Source organism: Salvelinus alpinus, chromosome 3 (genome assembly GCF_045679555.1).
Source record: "Salvelinus alpinus chromosome 3, SLU_Salpinus.1, whole genome shotgun sequence".
NCBI lineage: Eukaryota > Metazoa > Chordata > Actinopteri > Salmoniformes > Salmonidae > Salvelinus > Salvelinus alpinus.
In genome coordinates this window covers 104,973,599-104,994,532 of record NC_092088.1, presented here as the reverse complement: position 1 = coordinate 104,994,532, position 20,934 = coordinate 104,973,599, and the positions used below count along the sequence as shown (strand labels likewise).

Genomic DNA, 20,934 nt, shown 5'->3' with positions numbered 1-20,934 from the left:
ACCCTGCTCCTCAACACTACACCCTGCTCCTCAGCACTACACCCTGCTCCTAAACACCACACCCTGCTCCTCAACACCACACCCTGCTCCTCAACACCACACCCTGCTCCTCAACACCACACCCTGCTCCTCAACACCACACCCTGCTCCTCAACACTACAACCTGCTGCTCAACACCACACCCTGCTCCTCAACACCACACCCTGCTCCTCAACACCAGACCCTGCTCCTCAACACTACACCCTGCTCCTCAACACTACACCCTGCTCCTCAACACTACACCCTGCTGCTCAACACCACACCCTGCTCCTCAACACTACACCCTGCTCCTCAACACTACACCCTGCTCCTCAACACTACACCCTGCTCCTCAACACTACACCCTGCTCCTCAACACTACACCCTGCTCCTCAACACCAGACCCTGCTCCTCAACACCACACCCTGCTCTTCAACACTACACCCTGCTCCTCAACACCACACCCTGCTCCTCAACACCACACCCTGCTCCTCAACACTACACCCTGCTCCTCAACACTACACCCTGCTCCTCAACACTACACCCTGCTCCTCAACACTACACCCTGCTCCTCAACACCAGAACCTGCTCCTCAACACTACACCCTGCTCCTCAACACTACACCCTGCTCCTCAACACTACACCCTGCTCCTCAACACCACACCCTGCTCCTCAACACTACACCCTGCTCCTCAACACCAGACCCTGCTCCTCAACACCACATCCTGCTCCTCAACACTACACCCTGCTCCTCAACACTACACCCTGCTCCTCAACACTACACCCTGCTCCTCAACACCACACCCTGCTCCTCAACACTACACCCTGCTCCTCAACACCAGACCCTGCTCCTCAACACCACACCCTGCTCTTCAACACTACACCCTGCTCCTCAACACCACACCCTGCTCCTCAACACCACACCCTGCTCCTCAACACTACACCCTGCTCCTCAACACTACACCCTGCTCCTCAACACTACACCCTGCTCCTCAACACTACACCCTGCTCCTCAACACTACACCCTGCTCCTCAACACTACACCCTGTTCCTCAACACTACACCCTGCTCCTCAACACCACACCCTTCTCCTCAACACCACACCCTGCTCCTCAACACTACACCCTGCTCCTCAACACTACACCCTGCTCCTCAACACCACACCCTGCTCCTCAACACCACACCCTGCTCCTCAACACTACACCCTGCTCCTCAACACCACACCCTGCTCCTCAACACTACACCCTGCTCCTCAACACCACACCCTGCTCCTCAACACCACACCCTGCTCCTCAACACCACACCCTGCTCCTCAACACAACACCCTGCTCCTCAACACTACACCCTGCTCCTCAACACCACACCCTGCTCCTCAACACCACACCCTGCTCCTCAACACTACACCCTGCTCCTCAACACTACACCCTGCTCCTCAACACTACACCCTGCTCCTCAACACCACACCCTGCTCCTCAACACCACACCCTGCTCCTCAACACAACACCCTGCTCCTCAACACTACACCCTGCTCCTCAGCACTACACCCTGCTCCTAAACACCACACCCTGCTCCTCAACACCACACCCTGCTCCTCAACACCACACCCTGCTCCTCAACACCACACCCTGCTCCTCAACACCAGACCCTGCTCCTCAACACCAGACCCTGCTCCTCAACACTACAACACCACACCCTGCTCCTCAACACTACACCCTGCTCCTCAACACTACACCCTGCTCCTCAACACTACACCCTGCTCCTCAACACTACACCCTGCTCCTCAACACTACACCCTGCTCCTCAACACCACACCCTGCTCCTCAACACCACACCCTGCTCCTCAACACTACACCCTGCTCCTCAACACTACACCCTGCTCCTCAACACCACACCCTGCTCCTCAACACCACACCCTGCTCCTCAACACTACACCCTGCTCCTCAACACCACACCCTGCTCCTCAACACTACACCCTGCTCCTCAACACCACACCCTGCTCCTCAACACCACACCCTGCTCCTCAACACCACACCCTGCTCCTCAACACTACACCCTGCTCCTCAACACTACACCCTGCTCCTCAACACCACACCCTGCTCCTCAACACCACACCCTGCTCCTCAACACTACACCCTGCTCCTCAACACTACACCCTGCTCCTCAACACTACACCCTGCTCCTCAACACCACACCCTGCTCCTCAACACCACACCCTGCTCCTCAACACAACACCCTGCTCCTCAACACTACACCCTGCTCCTCAACACTACACCCTGCTCCTCAACACTACACCCTGCTCCTCAACACCACACCCTGCTCCTCAACACTACACCCTGCTCCTCAGCACTACACCCTGCTCCTAAACACCACACCCTGCTCCTCAACACCACACCCTGCTCCTCAACACCACACCCTGCTCCTCAACACCACACCCTGCTCCTCAACACCACACCCTGCTCCTCAACACTACAACCTGCTGCTCAACACCACACCCTGCTCCTCAACACCACACCCTGCTCCTCAACACCAGACCCTGCTCCTCAACACTACACCCTGCTCCTCAACACTACACCCTGCTCCTCAACACTACACCCTGCTGCTCAACACCACACCCTGCTCCTCAACACTACACCCTGCTCCTCAACACTACACCCTGCTCCTCAACACTACACCCTGCTCCTCAACACTACACCCTGCTCCTCAACACTACACCCTGCTCCTCAACACCAGACCCTGCTCCTCAACACTAGACCCTGCTCCTCAACACCAGACCCTGCTCCTCAACACTACACCCTGCTCCTCAACACTACAGCCTGCTCCTCAACACTACACCCTGCTCCTCAACACCACACCCTGCTCCTCAACACTACACCCTGCTCCTCAACACTACCCCCTGCTCCTCAACACCACACCCTGCTCCTCAACACTACACCCTGCTCCTCAAAACTACACCCTGCTCCTCAACACTACACCCTGCTCCTCAACACTACACCCTGCTCCTCAACACTACACCCTGCTCCTCAACACTATACCCTGCTCCTCAACACTACACCCTGCTCCTCAACACTACACCCTGCTCCTCAACACCACACCCTGCTCCTCAACACTACACCCTGCTCCTCAACACTACACCCTGCTCCTCAACACTACACCCTGCTCCTCAACACTACACCCTGCTCCTCAACACTACACCCTGCTCCTCAACACCACACCCTGCTCCTCAACACTACACCCTGCTCATCAACACTACACCCTGCTCCTCAACACTACACCCTGCTCCTCAACACTACACCCTGCTCCTCAACACCACACCCTGCTCCTCAACACTACACCCTGCTCCTCAACACCACACCCTGCTCCTCAACACCACACCCTGCTCCTCAACACTACACCCTGCTCCTCAACACCACACCCTGCTCCTCAACACTACAACCTGCTCCTCAACACTACACCCTGCTCCTCAACACCACACCCTGCTCCTCAACACTACACCCTGCTCCTCAACACTACACCCTGCTCCTCAACACCACACCCTGCTCCTCAACACCACACCCTGCTCCTCAACACCACACCCTGCTCCTCAACACCACACCCTGCTCCTCAACACTACACCCTGCTCCTCAACACTACACCCTGCTCCTCAACACCACACCCTGCTCCTCAACACTACACCCTGCGCCTCAACACCACACCCTGCTCCTCAACACCACACCCTGCTCCTCAACACTACACCCTGCTCCTCAACACTACACCCTGCTCCTCAACACCACACCCTGCTCCTCAACACTACACCCTGCTCCTCAACACTACAACCTGCTCCTCAACACTACACCCTGCTCCTCAACACCACACCCTGCTCCTCAACACTACACCCTGCTCCTCAACACCACACCCTGCTCCTCAACACCAGACCCTGCTCCTCAACACTACACCCTGCTCCTCAACACTACACCCTGCTCCTCAACACTACACCCTGCTCCTCAACACTACACCCTGCTCCTCAACACTACACCCTGCTCCTCAACACCACACCCTGCTCCTCAACACTACACCCTGCTCCTCAACACTACACCCTGCTCCTCAACACCACACCCTGCTCCTCAACACTACACCCTGCTCCTCAAAACTACACCCTGCTCCTCAACACTACACCCTGCTCCTCAACACTACACTCTGCTCCTCAACACCAGACCCTGCTCCTCAACACCACACCCTGCTCCTCAACACTACACCCTGCTCCTCAACACTACACCCTGCTCCTCAACACTACACCCTGCTCCTCAACACCACACCCTGCTCCTCAACACCACACCCTGCTCCTCAACACTACACCCTGCTCCTCAACACCACACCCTGCTCCTCAACACTACACCCTGCTCCTCAACACTACACCCTGCTCCTCAACACTACACCCTGCTCCTCAACACTACACCCTGCTCCTCAACACTACACCCTGCTCCTCAACACTACACCCTGTTCCTCAACACTACACCCTGCTCCTCAACACCACACCCTGCTCCTCAACACCACACCCTGCTCCTCAACACTACACCCTGCTCCTCAACACTACACCCTGCTCCTCAACACCACACCCTGCTCCTCAACACCACACCCTGCTCCTCAACACCACACCCTGCTCCTCAACACCACACCCTGCTCCTCAACACTACACCCTGCTCCTCAACACCACACCCTGCTCCTCAACACCACACCCTGCTCCTCAACACCACACCCTGCTCCTCAACACAACACCCTGCTCCTCAACACTACACCCTGCTCCTCAACACCACACCCTGCTCCTCAACACCACACCCTGCTCCTCAACACTACACCCTGCTCCTCAACACTACGCCCTGCTCCTCAACACTACACCCTGCTCCTCAACACCACACCCTGCTCCTCAACACCACACCCTGCTCCTCAACACAACACCCTGCTCCTCAACACTACACCCTGCTCCTCAACACTACACCCTGCTCCTCAGCACTACACCCTGCTCCTAAACACCACACCCTGCTCCTCAACACCACACCCTGCTCCTCAACACCACACCCTGCTCCTCAACACCACACCCTGCTCCTCAACACCACACCCTGCTCCTCAACACCACACCCTGCTCCTCAACACAACACCCTGCTCCTCAACACTACACCCTGCTCCTCAACACCACACCCTGCTCCTCAACACCACACCCTGCTCCTCAACACTACACCCTGCTCCTCAACACTACACCCTGCTCCTCAACACTACACCCTGCTCCTCAACACCACACCCTGCTCCTCAACACCACACCCTGCTCCTCAACACAACACCCTGCTCCTCAACACTACACCCTGCTCCTCAACACTACACCCTGCTCCTCAGCACTACACCCTGCTCCTAAACACCACACCCTGCTCCTCAACACTACACCCTGTTCCTCAACACTACACCCTGCTCCTCAACACCACACCCTGCTCCTCAACACCACACCCTGCTCCTCAACACTACACCCTGCTCCTCAACACTACACCCTGCTCCTCAACACCACACCCTGCTCCTCAACACCACACCCTGCTCCTCAACACTACACCCTGCTCCTCAACACCACACCCTGCTCCTCAACACTACACCCTGCTCCTCAACACCACACCCTGCTCCTCAACACCACACCCTGCTCCTCAACACCACACCCTGCTCCTCAACACAACACCCTGCTCCTCAACACTACACCCTGCTCCTCAACACCACACCCTGCTCCTCAACACCACACCCTGCTCCTCAACACTACACCCTGCTCCTCAACACTACACCCTGCTCCTCAACACTACACCCTGCTCCTCAACACCACACCCTGCTCCTCAACACCACACCCTGCTCCTCAACACCACACCCTGCTCCTCAACACAACACCCTGCTCCTCAACACTACACCCTGCTCCTCAACACTACACCCTGCTCCTCAGCACTACACCCTGCTCCTAAACACCACACCCTGCTCCTCAACACCACACCCTGCTCCTCAACACCACACCCTGCTCCTCAACACCACACCCTGCTCCTCAACACCACACCCTGCTCCTCAACACCAGACCCTGCTCCTCAACACTACAACACCACACCCTGCTCCTCAACACTACACCCTGCTCCTCAACACTACACCCTGCTCCTCAACACTACACCCTGCTCCTCAACACTACACCCTGCTCCTCAACACCACACCCTGCTCCTCAACACCACACCCTGCTCCTCAACACTACACCCTGCTCCTCAACACTACACCCTGCTCCTCAACACCACACCCTGCTCCTCAACACCACACCCTGCTCCTCAACACTACACCCTGCTCCTCAACACCACACCCTGCTCCTCAACACTACACCCTGCTCCTCAACACCACACCCTGCTCCTCAACACCACACCCTGCTCCTCAACACCACACCCTGCTCCTCAACACTACACCCTGCTCCTCAACACTACACCCTGCTCCTCAACACCACACCCTGCTCCTCAACACCACACCCTGCTCCTCAACACTACACCCTGCTCCTCAACACTACACCCTGCTCCTCAACACTACACCCTGCTCCTCAACACCACACCCTGCTCCTCAACACCACACCCTGCTCCTCAACACCACACCCTGCTCCTCAACACTACACCCTGCTCCTCAACACTACACCCTGCTCCTCAACACTACACCCTGCTCCTCAACACCACACCCTGCTCCTCAACACCACACCCTGCTCCTCAACACCACACCCTGCTCCTCAACACCACACCCTGCTCCTCAACACCACACCCTGCTCCTCAACACTACAACCTGCTGCTCAACACCACACCCTGCTCCTCAACACCACACCCTGCTCCTCAACACCAGACCCTGCTCCTCAACACTACACCCTGCTCCTCAACACTACACCCTGCTCCTCAACACTACACCCTGCTGCTCAACACCACACCCTGCTCCTCAACACTACACCCTGCTCCTCAACACTACACCCTGCTCCTCAACACTACACCCTGCTCCTCAACACTACACCCTGCTCCTCAACACTACACCCTGCTCCTCAACACCAGACCCTGCTCCTCAACACTAGACCCTGCTCCTCAACACCAGACCCTGCTCCTCAACACTACACCCTGCTCCTCAACACTACAGCCTGCTCCTCAACACTACACCCTGCTCCTCAACACCACACCCTGCTCCTCAACACTACACCCTGCTCCTCAACACTACCCCCTGCTCCTCAACACCACACCCTGCTCCTCAACACTACACCCTGCTCCTCAAAACTACACCCTGCTCCTCAACACTACACCCTGCTCCTCAACACTACACCCTGCTCCTCAACACTACACCCTGCTCCTCAACACTATACCCTGCTCCTCAACACTACACCCTGCTCCTCAACACTACACCCTGCTCCTCAACACCACACCCTGCTCCTCAACACTACACCCTGCTCCTCAACACTACACCCTGCTCCTCAACACTACACCCTGCTCCTCAACACTACACCCTGCTCCTCAACACTACACCCTGCTCCTCAACACCACACCCTGCTCCTCAACACTACACCCTGCTCATCAACACTACACCCTGCTCCTCAACACTACACCCTGCTCCTCAACACTACACCCTGCTCCTCAACACCACACCCTGCTCCTCAACACTACACCCTGCTCCTCAACACCACACCCTGCTCCTCAACACCACACCCTGCTCCTCAACACTACAACCTGCTCCTCAACACTACACCCTGCTCCTCAACACCACACCCTGCTCCTCAACACTACACCCTGCTCCTCAACACTACACCCTGCTCCTCAACACCACACCCTGCTCCTCAACACCACACCCTGCTCCTCAACACCACACCCTGCTCCTCAACACCACACCCTGCTCCTCAACACTACACCCTGCTCCTCAACACTACACCCTGCTCCTCAACACCACACCCTGCTCCTCAACACTACACCCTGCGCCTCAACACCACACCCTGCTCCTCAACACCACACCCTGCTCCTCAACACTACACCCTGCTCCTCAACACTACACCCTGCTCCTCAACACCACACCCTGCTCCTCAACACTACACCCTGCTCCTCAACACTACAACCTGCTCCTCAACACCACACCGTGCTCCTCAACACTACACCCTGCTCCTCAACACCACACCCTGCTCCTCAACACCAGACCCTGCTCCTCAACACTACACCCTGCTCCTCAACACTACACCCTGCTCCTCAACACTACACCCTGCTCCTCAACACTACACCCTGCTCCTCAACACTACACCCTGCTCCTCAACACCACACCCTGCTCCTCAACACTACACCCTGCTCCTCAACACTACACCCTGCTCCTCAACACCACACCCTGCTCCTCAACACTACACCCTGCTCCTCAAAACTACACCCTGCTCCTCAACACTACACCCTGCTCCTCAACACTACACTCTGCTCCTCAACACCAGACCCTGCTCCTCAACACCACACCCTGCTCCTCAACACTACACCCTGCTCCTCAACACTACACCCTGCTCCTCAACACTACACCCTGCTCCTCAACACCACACCCTGCTCCTCAACACCACACCCTGCTCCTCAACACTACACCCTGCTCCTCAACACTACACCCTGCTCCTCAACACCACACCCTGCTCCTCAACACCACACCCTGCTCCTCAACACTACACCCTGCTCCTCAACACCACACCCTGCTCCTCAACACTACACCCTGCTCCTCAACACTACACCCTGCTCCTCAACACCACACCCTGCTCCTCAACACCACACCCTGCTCCTCATCACTACAAAACTCCTGACCTTGTCTCCATCCTCAACAGAAGTAGAGTGTAAAACTCCTGACCTTGTCTCCATCCTCAACAGAAGTAGAGTGTAAAACTCCTGACCTTGTCTCCATCCTCAACAGAAGTAGAGTGTAAAACTCCTGACCTTGTGTCTGTCCCCTAATGGTACCCTATTCCCTATTCCCTATTCCCTAGAAAGAGCTCTATGGGCCCTGTTCAGAAGTAGTGTACAGTGTCAAATAAAATAAAATAAAAAAAAATCAAATGTTATCTGTCACATACACATGGTTAACAGATGTTAATGCGAGTGTAGCGAAATGCTTGTGCTTCTAGTTTCCGACCGTGCAGTAATAACCAACGAGTAATCTAACAATTTCACAACAGGGAATAGGGAGCTGTTTGGGACACAGACCTTGTGTCCGTCCCCTAATGACACCCTATTCCCTAGAAAGAGCTCTCTGGGCCCTGGTCAGAAGTAGTGTACTATGTAGGGAATAGGGGAGCCGTTTGGGACTCAGACCTTGTGTCCGTCCCTTAATGGCACCCTATTCCCTAGAAAGAGCTCTCTAGGCCCTGGTCAGAAGTAGTGTACTATGTAGGGAATAGGGGAGCCGTTTGGGACACATACTTATGCTTTAAAATAATAAACACCACCACTGCCAAGATTCTATCGATTTACGGTCTAATAGACAAACATTACGCTTCCAGATTCTCACATTATTAATGGTTAATCACGTGCTTCAATAGTTTAAGACATTACGACAACGTTGTGTCAAACCTACGACCTATGACCTATGATCAGTCAAATCTATGACCTATGATCAGTCAAACCTATGACCTATGACCTATGATCAGTCAAACCTATGACCTATGATCAGTCAGACCTATGACCTATGATCAGTCAAATCTATGACCTATGATCAGTCAAACCTATGACCTATGACCTATGATCAGTCAAACCTATGACCTATGACCTATGATCGGTCAAACCTATGACCTATGATTGGTCAAACCTGTGACCTATGATCAGTCAAACCTATGACCTATGATCAGTCAGACCTATGACCTATGATCAGTCAAATCTATGACCTATGATCAGTCAAACCTATGACCTATGACCTATGATCAGTCAAACCTATGACCTATGACCTATGATCGGTCAAACCTATGACCTATGATTGGTCAAACCTATGACCTATGATCAGTCAAATCTATGACCTATGATCAGTCAAACCTATGACCTATGACCTATGACCAGTCAAACCTATGACCTATGATCAGTCAAACCTATGACCTATGACCTATGACCAGTCAAACCTATGACCTATGACCTATGACCAGTCAAACCTATGACCTATGATCAGTCAAACCTATGACCTATGATCAGTCAAACCTATGACCTATGACCTATGATCAGTCAAACCTATGACCTATGACCTATGATCGGTCAAACCTATGACCTATGATTGGTCAAACCTATGACCTATGATCAGTCAAATCTATGACCTATGATCAGTCAAACCTATGACCTATGACCTATGACCAGTCAAACCTATGACCTATGATCAGTCAAACCTATGACCTATGACCTATGATCAGTCAAACCTATGACCTATGACCTATGGTCAGTCAAACCTATGACCTATGACCTATGATCAGTCAAATCTATGACAGTCAAATGTTGTGAAATGCATAGTCATGGAGAAGAGGGTCCATCAGATAATGATGACGGGGGGGTACAAGATATTTAACAAAGCTGGATGGATCAAATAAAGTATGTCTAATGCCAACTGTCCAAACATTCCTGTTATATTGTCACCTTTTAAAGATTTAAGAGGATGTTACTTAGCTGTTATTAAAACTAATTTGTATCGAATAACTCACAACATTGAGGTATGAAAAACATATATATATTTTTTGGACTCCTGCAGTCCATTTAGGATATGTTTTCAATTAAGAAAATACATTTACAGAACCACATTAAGGTCTAGATGAAGGAAGGCCTATCAGAAGACTAAATATGGTGTAACAGAGTGTAGACTGAAGTCTAAACATGGTGTAACAGAGTGTAGACTGAAGTCTAAATATGGTGTAACAGAGTGTAGACTGAAGTCTAAACATGGTGTAACAGAGTGTAGACTGAAGTCTAAATATGGTGTAACAGAGTGTAGACTGAAGTCTAAATATGGTGTAACAGAGTGTAGACTGAAGTCTAAATATGGTGTAACAGAGTGTAGAATGAAGTCTAAATATGGTGTAACAGAGTGTAGACTGAAGTCTAAATATGGTGTAACAGAGTGTAGACTGAAGTCTAAATATGGTGTAACAGAGTGTAGACTGAAGTCTAAACATGGTGTAACAGAGTGTAGACTGAAGTTTAAACATGGTGTAACAGAGTGTAGACTGAGGTCTAAACATGGTGTAACAGAGTGTAGACTGAAGTCTAAATATGGTGTAACAGAGTGTAGACTGAAGTCTAAATATGGTGTAACAGAGAGAGTGTAGACTGAAGTCTAAATATGGTGTAACAGACAGTGTAGACTGAAGTCTAAATATGGTGTAACAGACAGTGTAGACTGAAGTCTAAATATGGTGTAACAGAGTGTAGACTGAAGTCTAAATATGGTGTAACAGAGTGTAGACTGAAGTCTAAATATGGTGTAACAGAGTGTAGACTGAAGTCTAAATATGGTGTAACGGAGTGTAGAATGAAATCTAAATATGGTGTAACAGAGTGTAGACTGAAGTCTGAATATGCTGTAACAGAGTGTAGACTGAAGTCTGAATATGGTGTAACAGAGTGTAGACTGAAGTCTAAATATGGTGTAACAGAGTGTAGACTGAAGTCTAAATATGCTGTAACAGAGTGTATAATGAAATCTAAACATGGTGTAACAGAGTGTAGACTGAAGTCTAAATATGGTGTAACAGAGTGTAGACTGAAGTCTAAATATGGTGTAACAGAGTGTAGACTGAAGTCTAAATATGGTGTAACAGAGTGTAGACTGAAGTCTAAATATGGTGTAACAGAGAGAGTGTAGACTGAAGTCTAAATATGGTGTAACAGACAGAGTGTAGACTGAAGTCTAAATATGGTGTAACAGACAGTGTAGACTGAAGTCTAAATATGGTGTAACGGAGTGTAGACTGAAGTCTAAATATGGTGAAACAGACATGGTGTAACAGAGTGTAGACTGAAGTCTAAATATGGTGTAACAGACATGGTGTAACAGAGTGTAGACTGAAGTCTAAATATGGTGTAACGGAGTGTAGCCTGAAGTCTAAACATGGTGTAACAGAGTGTAGACTGAAGTCTAAACATGGTGTAACAGAGTGTAGACTGAAGTCTAAATATGGTGTAACAGAGTGTAGACTGAAGTCTAAATATGGTGTAACAGACAGAGTGTAGACTGAAGTCTAAATATGGTGTAACAGACAGTGTAGACTGAAGTCTAAATATGGTGTAACAGAGTGTAGACTGAAGTCTAAATATGGTGTAACAGAGTGTAGACTGAAGTCTAAATATGGTGTAACAGAGTGTAGACTGAAGTCTAAACATGGTGTAACAGAGTGTAGACTGAAGTCTAAATATGGTGTAACAGACAGAGTGTAGACTGAAGTCTAAATATGGTGTAACAGACAGTGTAGACTGAAGTCTAAATATGGTGTAACGGAGTGTAGACTGAAGTCTAAATATGGTGAAACAGACATGGTGTAACAGAGTGTAGACTGAAGTCTAAATATGGTGTAACAGACATGGTGTAACAGAGTGTAGACTGAAGTCTAAATATGGTGTAACGGAGTGTAGACTGAAGTCTAAATATGGTGTAACAGAGTGTAGACTGAAGTCTAAATATGGTGTAACAGAGTGTAGACTGAAGTCTAAATATGGTGTAACAGAGTGTAGACTGAAGTCTAAATATGGTGTAACAGAGTATAGACTGAAGTCTAAATATGGTGTAACAGAGTGTAGACTGAAGTCTAAATATGGTGTAACAGAGTGTAGACTGAAGTCTAAATATGGTGTAACAGAGTGTAGACTGAAGTCTAAATATGGTGTAACAGAGTGTAGACTGAAGTCTAAATATGGTGTAACAGAGTGTAGACTGAAGTCTAAATATGGTGTAACAGAGTATAGACTGAAGTCTAAATATGGTGTAACAGAGTGTAGACTGAAGTCTAACTATGGTGTAACAGACAGAGTGTAGACTGAAGTCTAAATATGGTGTAACAGAGTGTAGACTGAAGTCTAAATATGGTGTAACAGACTTCTGGAGAGGATATGTGTTCCAGGTGATATGAGCTCCTATTGGTTGATGTAGAGGAGTATAATCTGCCTTCAGGCTCAAGTCATATGAAAGGATCAAGTGCAAGCAGGGCACTGGGTAAACACTACCTTGTTTACAGAGAGATACAGACACATCTGAGCTTCGGCTGTACATCTCTCTCTCTCTCTCTCTCTCTCTCTCTCTCTCTCTCTCTCTCTCTCTCTCTCTCTCTCTCTCTCTCTCTCTCTCTCTCTGTCTCTCTGTCTCTCTGTCTCTCTCTCTCATTTAAAGACCTGTTTCAATAATGGCTAGTTTATTGAAATCAAGTGTAAAGGCTAGTTTATTGTAGTGGAAGACGCACTGCTGTGTAATCGGACACATTTCTTCCATTTGACCAATTTCGAAACAGCACCGATTGAAGAGCAAGAAGAAAGCAAAAACATAATTTCTTTCCATCTCCACTTTGTGTCTAAAATAGTATTGGGTATATGACAGCCAGGACAGGTCCTCCAGACACACCAGGGACGTGGTCCAAATGGAACCCTCTTCCCTTTATAGTGCACTTCTTTTGGCCCAGAGTAGTGCACTATATAGGGAATAGGGTGCCATTTGGGACGCACCCCTCAGGCTTCACAGAATTACTGCTATTTAAATGGAAATATACCACAGTCAGTTAGTTGATGTTCTAGGTTTTAGAAATATATTATTTATGGAAGAGAAGCGTTGACAATTACAGCTCAGGCTATCTGAGGGACTGCTCACTATTCTCCAGAACCAGTAGTGTGGACTATAAGTGGAGGTTAGGCAGAGAGAGAGAGAGAGAGAGAGAGAGAGAGAGGAAGAGAGAGAATGAGAGAGGGAAAGGGGAAGAGAGAGAATGAGAGAGGGAAAGGGGAAGAGAGAGAATGAGAGAGGGAAAGGGGAAGAGAGAGAATGAGAGAGGGAAAGGGGAAGAGAGAGAATGAGAGAGAGAGAGAGAGAGAGAGACACACAGAGAGAGAGAGAGAGAGAGAGAGAGAGAGAGAGAGAGAGAGAGAGAGAGAGAGAGAGAGAGAGAGAGAGAGAGAGAGAGAGAGAGAGAGAGAGAGAGAGAGAGAGAGAGAGCTCATATCTAATGTTGGGTGAGGCAAGCATCTCATTAACATATCTCAGTCTCATTAACATATCTCATTCTTAATAGTATACAATCTGCTGTTTGTTTATATCTACAGAATAACACGTGTGTTCATATCAGAACAGTCGGGTCTGATTTCCACTAAAAGGTAGGCGCTACAGCAGAACTAGCCTTTTATATTAAACAGAGGAAACACAACGCTTCATCAGCATCACACACACATTGGATAGAGCAGTGGATATCATGAGTGTCACCGCGTCATAAAGAACAGGCTATAACAGAGGAGGACGGTGGGTAGCCTATTTAAAACAAACCAAAGGGGCTTAATCCCACACTTTTTATAAAAGGGGTCTTCAAACAAATCTCACTTGAAAAGGGAAGGAAAACTTGGCACGGATTCCATCTCTGCCAACTGTTCGGCCCGTCTGCCAGGACTTTCAAACAGAACAATACACTGTTAGACAGGGATACTTAGTCAGCGCTTGAGTGTGTTTGAGATTGTGCATATTGTTCTCTGTGAGTGGTAGGAACCTAGCCTGAAATCCAGATCTGTTTTTTGTTTATCCCCCGTTTCGTTCCGTTTGCTTCGTTTAAGAAGCGGTTGGGGAAAAAAACAAAGTTTCGAATGAATACACTCCTGATCACCCGTAAACACAGTCCACTTTCATAGCAGCCACACGCAAACACAGTCCACTTTCATAGCAGCCACACGCAAACACAGTCCACTTTCATAGCAGCCAAATGCAAACACAGTCCACTTTCATAGCAGCCATATGCAAACACAGTCCACTTTCATGGCAGCCACACGCAAACACAGTCCACTTTCATGGCAGCCACACGCAAACACAGTCCACTGTCATAGCAGCCACACGCAAACACAGTCCACTTTCATAGCAGCCATATGCAAACACAGTCCACTTTCATGGCAGCCACACGAAAACACAGTCCACTTTCATAGCAGCCACACGCAAACACAGTCCACTTTCATGGCAGCCACACACAAACACAGTCCACTGTCATAGCAGCCACACGCAAACACAGTCCACTTTCATAGCAGCCACACACAAACACAGTCCACTTTCATAGCAGCCACACGCAAACACAGTCCACTTTCATAGCAGCCACACGCAAACACAGTCCACTTTCATAGCAGCCACACGCAAACACAGTCCACTGTCATAGCAGCCACACGCAAACACAGTCCACTTTCATAGCAGCCACACGCAAACACAGTCCACTTTCATAGCAGCCACACGCAAACACAGTCCACTTTCATAGCAGCCACACGCAAACACAGTCCACTGTCATAGCAGCCACACGCAAACACAGTCCACTTTCATAGCAGCCACACGCAAACACAGTCCACTTTCATAGCAGCCATATGCAAACACAGTCCACTTTCATAGCAGCCATATGCAAACACAGTTCACTGTCATAGCAGCCACACGCAAACACAGTCCACTTTCATAGCAGCCACACGCAAACAGCATGATCACTTTGCTCGTTGTATAAATCCTCCTCTCACCTTTTCTCTTTGCTTGTGGACTTCAGTGCACAACACCACAGCTATCTGTGACCAAGGCGAAAAAACCTCTCCAAGCCAAACCTTCATACCATAACCGCTATCCGCTACACACAGCCTACATCGATGTCACCATATTATCTAACGTCATAGTCAACATTGCTACTAGAACCAAAGCGTTAATAAACCCCGCTACAATCATGTAGTGCAGTGTACAGCAAGCAGTTTAGCAGTTACACCGGCGGGCCCCGGTGGCAATAAAAACATTAAAAAAACAGAAGCTTACCTTAACTTGGTAGATTTCCAGTGTCGGATAGCCATAGCCAGCTAGTTAACATAGTATCCCTCTCTGTTTTAGCCGGTGTTTGAGTAGGCTAAAACAGCTAGCTGAATTCACTAGCTGAGTAAGTGAAAGTGAGAAAAAAAATACAACAACATATAGCTAGCTTTCTCTCTCTCTCGCTTCACCTGTCAGTTCATGCTGCAAGAGCTCTGATAGGTTGGCGGACGTCCTCCGGAAGTTGTCATAATTACTGTGTAAGTCTATGGAAGGGGGTGAGAACCATGAGCCTCCTAGGTTTTGTATCGAAGTCAATGTACCCAGAGGAGGACGGAAACTAGCTGTCCTCCGGCTACACCATGGTGCTACTCTGCAGAGTTCTGTTGAGGCGACTGTAGACCTTAATTTCAAAACATTGTGTTTCAATAAATTATTTGGTGCCCTGAATATATTTAGTATAGTTTTATCTCAAAAGGATACCTTTTTTAATGTTTCACTATTTACATTTTTCTGAAATTCACTGAGGAGGATGTCTCTCCCCTTCCTTCTCTGAGGAGCCTCCACTGACCTATAGTCAATACAACCAATACTACGTTCTTGCATTTCAACACATTTTGCCAGAGAGAAAAAAAATTCAGTTTTATAATAGTATTCTATGTATTGTATTTTTGTCATGAGGCTGATAATTTTGTATGCAGTTTTAAAACAAATTTTCTGCCATTCTACACATTTTGCCATTGCTTACGATGTGTTCACATACTATCTGGGTGGGGCTGACTTCCAGGAGGCCCCCAAACCCCCCAAAATAATACTAAAACAAATAATAACTTGCCCTGCGTGCCTGTTTGGTAATCTGGTCCTGACCAGCCACATGTTTCAAGGTGTTTAGAAAGTCGGGGGGGGAAAACGGAGCTTATTAACAGAAAAATCAGTCAACATTTCAGGCTTTTGAAATGACTGAACAGATCAATGATACGTAAGAAAATGCACGTCTAGTAACACATCAGCTGGAGGGGGGGTACTCCAACCCTTTGATTTGAGATATATGGTATAAACACATTTTAAGTGAATAAACATAGTTATTCATTTTAGATGCTGTTTATTTATTTTGATTCCATTGAACAAGCTTCCAACTTGCACAATAATATATAGACTAAACACTATTTTATTATTATTATTATTATTTTATTATCTATTTATACATTTTAAATAAATGTATCCCCCATGCAAAATTCAGTATCGTCGCTCCTGTTATCAATTGTACAGATTATAATAAACATCAAGTATTGCAACAAATAATTAACTACGTTACTCACCATCTCTGGGTGCAGAAGAAATCAGAATATTTAGTCTTTGCCAGGTGGAGAAGAACAATGATTTAGAAAAATGTTGAATGCAACTCTGTACAGTCGTGTAGTGGTCCACTTGATGCGATATTAACCCCGTCATTCCATTCTAGGATAAACAAACCCCTGTCGCCTAAATACTGTACCCGTACCGACAAAACATTTCCCCCCGCACAACGGAACGGTCTCGAGCTCAAGTGAAAAAACTCCGTCTGGCTCCGTCCCGCTCGATTCATTAATTAATCCACTGCTGGATTTGCCCAGAACGCATGGAAAACGCTCCGCTAGCAGCTTCGGGTGTGATTGGACTGAGTGACAATGACGTTACCACAGCAGGTTGGCACAAACCCGCACGGTGATCCAAACGTCTACAGCAACCCTCGATAATGGTCGAACGTGTCCAAGTACAGCTCACAAATACTAATGCCAGTTGATCCTCTGTTTTAAAAGCGTGAGTGTGACTTCGATGATCATATGTGATATTAACACCATCTCTGACACACGCAGGGGACTTTTTAAGCTGTGCTTTAACATAGAATATAAGATATAGACTACTGGTCACAATCTCCTAAAATAACATTTATCCTCTGGGCTATTGTTGAAGTCTTGGCCCCAGTCTCTCACCACAGTCAGTGGAGAAATATTCCTTCATGGAAAAAGTTCAGGAAGCTGAGCTCTCTTCTCTGGAAATGACATCCACATCACTGCTGCTGATGTGCACTGGGTCTCGTTATGCCCCGACAGACACAACCACAGGAGCTCTCTGCCCTCTGACTCTGTTCACCGGGGGGATAACGGGAGGTGAAGGGATAACCGGAGGTAAAGGGATAACCGGAGGTGGAGGGATAACGGGAGGTAAAGGGATAACGGGAGGTTAAGGGATAACGGGAGGTAACGGGATAACGGGAGGTGACGGCATACCAGGAGGTAACAGGATACCGGGAGGTGACGGCATACCGGGAGGTGACGGCATACCGGGAGGTAACGGGATAACAGGAGGTAACAGTATACCGGGATGTAACGGGATACCGGGAGGTAACGGGATAACAGGAGGTAACAGTATACCGGGATGTAACGGGATACCGGGATGTAACGGGATACCGGGAGGTAACGGGATAACAGGAGGTAACAGTATACCGGGATGTAACGGGATACCGGGAGGTAACGGGATACCGGGAGGTAACGGGATAACAGGAAGTAACAAGAATAGGAATAAAGGACGGAGGTAGTAAGTGGTAGTTTATACATGGGCAGCCTTTCATCTATCTGACATATTATAATGAGTAAATCACTCGTTAGACATTTAGCTGAGATTATTCCAATACGTTTGTCTTGGTTTATGAAAACATGTACTGCAATCAGCAGAATTGAATTTGACAAATAATGTAGGAGACAAAGTTCTGTACCTTCAGTAGCCTAATATCAAGAGCCAATCAATATGGATGGAACCTTCAGTAGTCTAATATCAAGAGCCAATCAATTTGGATGGAACCTTCAGTAGTCTAATATCAAGAGCCAATCAATATGGATGGAACCTTCAGTAGCCTAATATCAAGAGCCAATCAATTTGGATGATCCTTCAGTAGTCTAATATCAAGAGCCAATCAATTTGGATGGAACCTTCAGCAGCCTAATATCAAGAGCCAATCAATTTGGATGGAACCTTCAGCAGCCTAATATCAAGAGCCAATCAATTTGGATTGAACCTTCAGCAGCCTAATATCAAGAGCCAATCAATTTGGATGGAACCTTCAGTAGCCTAATATCAAGAGCCAATCAATTTGGATGGAACCTTCAGCAGCCTAATATCAAGAGCCAATCAATTTGGATGGAACCATTCAGTAGCCTAATATCAAGAGCCAATCAATTTGGATGGAACCTTCAGTAGCCTAATATCAAGAGCCAATCAATTTGGATGGAACCTTCAGCAGCCTAATATCAAGAGCCAATCAATATGGATGGAACCTTCAGCAGCCTAATATCAAGAGCCAATCAATATGGATGGAACCTTCAGCAGCCTAATATCAAGAGCCAATCAATATGGATGGAACCTTCAGTAGCCTAATATCAAGAGCCAATCAATTTGGATGGAACCTTCAGTAGTCTAATATCAAGAGCCAATCAATTTGGATGGAACCTTCAGTAGCCTAATATCAAGAGCCAATCAATATGGATGGAACCTTCAGTAGCCTAATATCAAGAGCCAATCAATTTGGATGATCCTTCAGCAGCGTAATATCAAGAGCCAATCAATTTGGATGGAACCTTCAGCAGCCTAATATCAAGAGCCAATCAATATGGATGGAACCTTCAGCAGCCTAATATCAAGAGCCAATCAATATGGATGGAACCTTCAGTAGCCTAATATCAAGAGCCAATCAATTTGGATGATCCTTCAGCAGCGTAATATCAAGAGCCAATCAATTTGGATGGAACCTTCAGCAGCCTAATATCAAGAGCCAATCAATATGGATGGAACCTTCAGTAGCCTAATATCAAGAGCCAATCAATATGGATGGATCCCTCAGCAGCCTAATATCAAGAGCCAATCAATATGGATGGAACCTTCAGTAGCCTAATATCAAGAGCCAATCAATTTGGATGGATCCCTCAGCAGCCTAATATCAAGAGCCAATCAATTTGGATGGAACCTTCAGCAGCCTAATATCAAGAGCCAATCAATTTGGATGGAACCTTCAGCAGCCTAATATCAAGAGCCAATCAATTTGGATGGAACCTTCAGTAGCCTAATATCAAGAGCCAATCAATATGGATGGAACCTTCAGCAGCCTAATATCAAGAGCCAATCAATATGGATGGAACCTTCAGTAGCCTAATGTCAAGAGCCAATCAATTTGGATGGAACCTTCAGCAGCCTAATATCAAGAGCCAATCAATATGGATGGAACCATTCAGTAGCCTAATATCAAGAGCCAATCAATTTGGATGGAACCTTCAGTAGCCTAATGTCAAGAGCCAATCAATTTGGATGGATCCCTCAGCAGCCTAATATCAAGAGCCAATCAATATGGATGGAACCTTCAGTAGCCTAATATCAAGAGCCAATCAATTTGGATGGAACCATTCAGTAGCCTAATATCAAGAGCCAATCAATTTGGATGGAACCTTCAGTAGCGTAATGTCACCACACACTGCCCCCTAGAGGACGTACCCTACAACAGCATGTAGTCACATCCATGTTAGATCAACATAATCAGTCATTTACAAAGTCTCCTACGACAACAAAAACAGACACTGGAGTGTAGATCACCTCAAGTCATATTCTTTAACAAATATATATATATATACTGAACGTCTGACTGAATATGGCTTTGATATAAACAGTCAATCGTGTAGAATTGACTTAACGCTGTTCCCACACAGAGCCTGCCTAACAGTCCTAGTAAATCTACCATGATCCTTTTCACCCTGCAGTCTTCCATTCACGTAAGGCTTCGTCGGTTACTGTTGATTACTGGCAGCTGAAGAAATCATTTCTCATTCGGCCCAACACTTAAAGGAAAGGTTCACCCATTTTGAATGTTATATCAATTTTTTATGCATCTCTAAATTATTTTAAATCGATGGGTCA

General features: G+C 47.9%; 1 protein-coding gene across 1 annotated transcript in view; it reads right to left on the bottom strand.

The window, feature by feature from the left end:
- Positions 1-17,688, bottom strand: part of LOC139571655 (muscarinic acetylcholine receptor M3-like) — a 128,537-nt gene extending 110,849 nt beyond the window's left edge. The window contains exon 1 of the mRNA XM_071394728.1: positions 17,313-17,688. The gene's annotated coding sequence lies outside the window, so the exon portion shown is untranslated. The remainder of the gene's footprint in view (positions 1-17,312) is intronic.
- Between the last annotated feature and the right edge of the window lie 3,246 nt (positions 17,689-20,934).